This window comes from Triticum urartu, chromosome 6 (assembly GCF_003073215.2).
Source record: "Triticum urartu cultivar G1812 chromosome 6, Tu2.1, whole genome shotgun sequence".
Lineage (NCBI taxonomy): Eukaryota > Viridiplantae > Streptophyta > Magnoliopsida > Poales > Poaceae > Triticum > Triticum urartu.
Window position 1 is genome coordinate 257,311,119 of NC_053027.1, and position 6,124 is coordinate 257,317,242.

Below are 6,124 nucleotides of genomic sequence, written 5' to 3' on the forward strand. Positions count from 1 at the left end.
CGCCGACATCAAAAATCTCTTTTATGAAGTTGTTGGTGAGATAACCTCGACGCCACCCAGTACTGGGGCGGGAGTTCGGGAGTATTGCCATAACTCGTATAATGGATGCTTTTCGAAGATTGAGGTAAACGATTTCCGAAGGTTTCTTGGTTATGTGTTGAAGGATGGATACAACTGGGTGTAGGATTTGCTAGTTTGGGTGAGATATTATGCTTCCCCTGTATCCCCAACACCTGATTGCATAACTGGAAAATTTCAGGAGTTTATAAGTGGGAATTCAAGTAGCTCTTAGGATATCTTTTCGACGGATGTATGATATGAAATTGGGGTTCGACATGTAGTGGTCCGCCTATCCACGGTTGGTTTTACAGTGGTCTCGTTGTGTCTTAAAGAGTCCTTGGCTATGCCGACTCGGGGACGCTTCGTATGTCATGTGCACTGTCTTGTACATGATGGTGCTATACGATCGAGCCCGTGTAGGCCCCACCACGAAAACTTCGGACGAAATCTCTATCATATGTTTGTTCCGGCTTTTTCTGCAAGCCAATCCTTTGTTTTGTTTTGAGTTGTGGTATTCGAGTTGCTTCGAAGTGAAATGTTGGTTCCATCCCTTGTCTAAGTGGTGTTCTCATATTCCTATGTGAATACTAATCCTTCTTGATCATCGAGATTGTCTTTCCAATCCTTTTCAACCGGTGTGCTTCTCTTCAAGCGGATTCGTCCATTTTCAACATCCGCAAGATTCAATCTAAGCTCTCAACGTTGTTTGTTTCATCCATCCCAAGCTGCCTTTGTTTTCCCGCCCACCCACCCTTGTTTCTTCAAGGACTCGGATTTCTTAATCAAGTATCCGTTTTATTCTTGTGAAGTCTCTCCATTCTTTTTCGTCAATGTTCTTACCCGGTGATGCTCATGAAGATTTTAATGGAGCTTCAAGTTCACCATTCTTCGTTCCCTTTCTCCTCTGGTGGACTCAATTCAAGCTTTCGGTGTTGATAATATTCCTCTCCTTGTTTCAAATGCTTTCTCATGCCGGTGCACCTCTTAATCATCCACTCTCGCTATTCATTTGTTCCAGAGTGCTCAAGATATCTTGGAGATTCGTGTTTCCACTCTGGTTTCGTTCCAGCTCTTTCGAGGATGTTATCTCATTCAAGCCATTTAAATCAACCGGCGCAATATATATTTTAAATCATCAACATTGTATCTTTTAGTGGGCCCTAACCCACAGGTCTTTTTCCAGGATCTTACCTGACTCTTCTAATTTTACCGGAGCTATTCTCAAATCTTCTAAAGTTTGACGTAAGAATGAATTATCATCAGTCTAATGCCTTTCTCCAAGATCGGTTAAATTCTTCTCATCGTTGGCTCATCTTCCCATTTTTCATCCCGGAGTATCTCAACAATTTGGTGGTGTTTCTCATCACCATTCTCTTCATTTGAAGACCGAAGAAGAGTTTTACCTTCATATCTTGCTCCATTCTCTTCAAGATTCATGGCTCTAGCTTTGTGCCATCTTCTCATAATTGTTTTCGATTTTGAGTATTCTTTCCACCTATCCAAAGCAATTCAAGAGTCTTCTCAGTTTAATTATCCGGAGTCCATCATTTCAGGTTTATTCATTCTCAGCTTTCAGTCATCATCCTCCAATCTTAGCGGTGCATCGTTCAAGTGATCTCTAATCAGTCGTCATCCCTTCGTTCTCATGTATTTAGATTGTCTCAAGTATCTTTGTTCTTTTCACAATTCTTACCCGGTGATTCATCCCTTTACTTCGTTCATTTTCAATTCTTACCGGTGGCTCGTTCAAGATTTCTCTTCCTTTGTTATCATATCAATTCATTTGTTGTTCCCAAATCCTACCGGTGGTTCGTCGAAGACCTTCTCAAGTTTGCGCTATATCTATCTTAAATCCTTTCTACAAGAATAAGTAGTATGCCAAATCCTTTGGTTGTCATCAATTTAATTGATGAAGGATACGCATAATGTAATTCTTATTCTTGTTTCATCGAGTGTATTCAATGCCAGCTTTCCGGAGTGGTTCATTATATCACATTCTCGGTTCGAGATGCTTCATCTTTTCTTTTCGGAGTTCCAAGTTTTCCGTTTTATCTCGTCGCAAAGCTCCATCTAAATTAATCGCAAGGCTTCACCTGGTGTTTTCAACTTCTTTTTTCCTTTCGTTTGATCATTCTTTTATTACTGGAGTTCTTCATGGAGGCTCTACATGATGGTTCACCAATGATTTAATTCCTTCTCGAAGTGTTCATCAACATTCTTTTCAGAGGAGCTCAAGCATTCTTCATCTTGCAATCCGGAGTGAAATTCTTTCTACCGTATCATTGGAGGTGGTATTATGTCATTATTGATAATTTGAGCTCATGTTTCATGATTCACATGTTGTTAAGAATGAGAAATTTTAAATCCATCAACCTCTTCGTTGGAGTTATCTTGGGTTATATTTCACCTAAAGCTTTCCCTAAGGATTTTGCTATTTATGGTGGTTATAAATGATCCAAGTTCTTCTTTTATCATTCCGGTGAATAAGTTTCTCGTCTCCTTATTCTTATCAATACAATCTTTTTCCGCGAGTGGCAGGTTGTCACCTCATTATTTGAGATGTATTCCATAAGACCATATCAAGCTTATTCTTTTCGTTGTTGGTTTTCCAACAACTCCGTTCTAGTATTTGTTGTAAGTGTGCTCTCTCAAGATCGTGTTCCCCTTCGTTCATTCCATTCCATTCTTACTTTTGTCCCGCGCCGCCACGCCGCGTGCTCCTCCCATCGCCGACCTGCACCACCACGCGACGCCGCTACCGCGTCCCGCACGGCCCGAGCCGGCTGCCGCCTCATCACGGGTCACCGCCCGCGCCGTTATGCATCACCGCCCGCCGGAGTGCCGTCCCCGTCGCCGCCCCTTCCTCCCTGCTACTCCGGCGATCCCCGGCCTCGTCGCTCCGGCCATCTTCTTCTTCTCCGGCGAGGTCCCCAGGATCGGGACCAGATCCACCAACGCATCGAAACCAACGGCCTCCCCGCGTCCCGATCCGCTCCGTCCCGGATCCCTCCGTCCCGCGTTGACTTTCGCGGAGGTAAATTTTTCACTAAGTCCCCGAAGTTTCCAGATTCATGTGCCCATTTTTCATCATGCCATAACTCTGCACTCGTAGCTCCGATTCGTGCGTGTATCATATCAAAATGTTCGTATCGACGAGTACATCATTTCATCTCATTCCAAAATTTTCATTTGAGCTCATCTTTATGCCCGAAATGCTATTGGAAGAGAGCTATGTGATGATTATGTCAGATCTGTTTCAGCAAATGGCATTTTGTCATTTTTGCCATGATTAATGTGTGCATGCTATGATCCCGAGCTCTAGATGTGTTTTGTAGAATGACATGTTACCTTTACAGGGGTGTATGCCATGTATTTTCGTGATCTTTGTGGTGACTAGCACAAGCATGCAAAGTAGCTTACTCAATGATGCTGATTTCAGAGACTTAGAATTTCACTAAGTCCTTGTCCTGATATTGTTTTTATGCCATATGTTCATGTTGTTTCCTAGTGATCCGTGCCTCTTTTGAGGATGATCAGTAAGGATGTTTTGTTAATATTGTGGTGCTCTATCTAGCCATGTCTTTGTTTGCATTTATGGAGCAACCTAGCTTGATTCAATCGAGCTCTACTTTTGCTACAAAATGATCCTAGCAGATTGTTGACATGTTTAGCGATTTTGCCGAGGATGTTGCTATTGATCCATGCATGCTATGTTGTTGTTCTTGCCATGTCTAGCTTCTATGCCATGTCTATTTGATGGGTGTATGCTTAGTTTGTCATGCAATGCCTTGTAGTGAGTGCATCGAGCTCGTAAACATGCCTACTTGTTAGCTGTTTTGCATGCTCTAGTTTTTCACTAAGTCTGAATCTGGTCGTGTTTTTGCTATGTTCACACGCTTGCATTTGTATTTTCTGATCCCTTTTGGCTCAAGGTCACTAAGGGACTTTTGTTATATGCTTAGAGTAGATTCATGCCATGCCTTGCTTTGCCATGATATGTTCCTGTAGCATGTAGTTAGCATGCTCGTAAGATTGATTCCTGTTGATAAATTCCTGACATGCTGTTAATTCCACAAAGTCTGAAATCTGTTATCATTTGCACTTTTGCCATGCTTGTTTGAACCTGCTATTGAGTGAATTAGCCGTAGTTCAGTGTTCATATTTTGTCAAGCATCATGAGTGAATCCCTGCCATTTATTTTGTTGCCATGTTTGAGTGCTGTAGCATATTTATCTTGATGCATTTAGATGGTCACTTGCTGATTATCGCAGACCGGTGCCATATTTGTTTTGCTTGCCATTTCCGAACTGTGCATCCGATTCCGGTGATCTTTATATCGATTTCAACCGAAATCAACTCACCTTTCCAGTGGCACTCTTGGATTTCCAAGTTGAGGCCAGGTTCAATCATTCCTTTCCAAATCATGCATATGTATCACATACCGCATCCCGCATATCATGCCATGTTCATGTGTTGGTTGTTTACTTTGTTGTGTGCTTCTTTCCAGTGTTGCTTCTTCGGGTTGGTTCCGATAACGTCGCGTTTGTGAGGATTCGTTCGACTACGTCCGTTTGTCTTCTTCATGGACTCGTTCTTCTTCCTTGCGGGATTTCAGGCAAGATGACCATACCCTCGAAATCACTTCTATCTTTGCTTGCTAGATGCTCGCTCTTTTGCTATGCCTATGCTACGATACCTACCACTTGCTTATCATGCCTCCCATATTGTTAAGCCAAGCCTCTAACCCACCTTGTCCTATCAAACCGTTGTTTGGCTATGTTACCGCTTTGCTCAGCCCCTCTTATAGCGTTGTTAGCTGCAGGTGAAGATTGGAGTTTGTTCCATGTTTGGAACATGGTTAGTTTGTTGGGATATCACAATATCTCTTATTTAATTAATGCATCTATATACTTGGTAAAGGGTGGAAGGCTCGGCCTTATGCCTGGTGTTTTGTTCCACTCTTGCCGCCCTAGTTTCCATCATATCGGTGTTATGTTCCCGGATTTTGCGTTCCTTACACGGTTGGGTTATAATGGGAACCCCTTGATAGTTCGCCTTGAATAAAACTCTTCCAGCAAGGCCCAACATTGGTTTTACCATTTTCCACCTAGCCTTTTCTTTCCCTCGGGTAGGCCTGCCCAAGGGTCATCTTTATTAAACCCCCAGGCCAGTGCTCCTCTGAGTGTTGGTCCAACCTGTCAGCTGCCGGTGGCCACCATGGGCAACTCTGGGCTGCCTACCGGAACCTTGGACAATCTGGTGTGCCCTGAGAACGAGATATGTGCAGCTCCTATCGGGATTTGTCGGCACATTCGGGTGGCTTTGATGGACTTGTTTTACCATTGTCGAGGATGTCTTGTAACCGGGATGCCGAGTCTGATCGGATTGTCTTGGGAGAAGGAATATCCTTCGTTGACCGTGAGAGCTTGTGATGGGCTAAGTTGGGACACCCCTGCAGGGATTTGAACTTTCGAAAGCCGTGCCCACGGTTATGGGCAGATGTGAATTTGTTAATGTCCGGTTGTAGAAAACCTGAAGTTGATCTTAATTAAAATACATCAACTGCGTGTGTAACCGTGATGGTCTCTTCTCAGCAAAGTCTGGGAAGTGAACACGGTGTTGGAGTAATGCTTGACGTAGGTTGTTCTAGGATCACTTCTTGATCATAGATTCTCGAACGTGCTTTTCCTTCTCTTCTCGCTCTCATTTGCGTATGTTAGCCACCAAATATGCTAGTCGCTTGCTGCAGCTCCACCTCATACCTTTTACCCTACCTATAAGCTTAAATAGTCTTGATCGCGAGGGTGTGAGATTGCTGAGTCCCCGTGACTCACAGATACTTCCAAAACCAGTTTGCAGGTGCTGATGAAACCGTGCAGGTGACGCAACCGAGCTCAAGGAGGAGCTTGATGAAGATCTTGCTCATTGTGTTGTTTCGTTTTAGTTGATCAGTAGTGGAGCCCAGTTGGGACGATCGGGGATCTGTGTAGCATTTGGGGTAGTCTTCTTTTATTTTGGTTCCGTAGTCGGGCCTTGATTGTATCTGGATGATGTAATGTTTTAT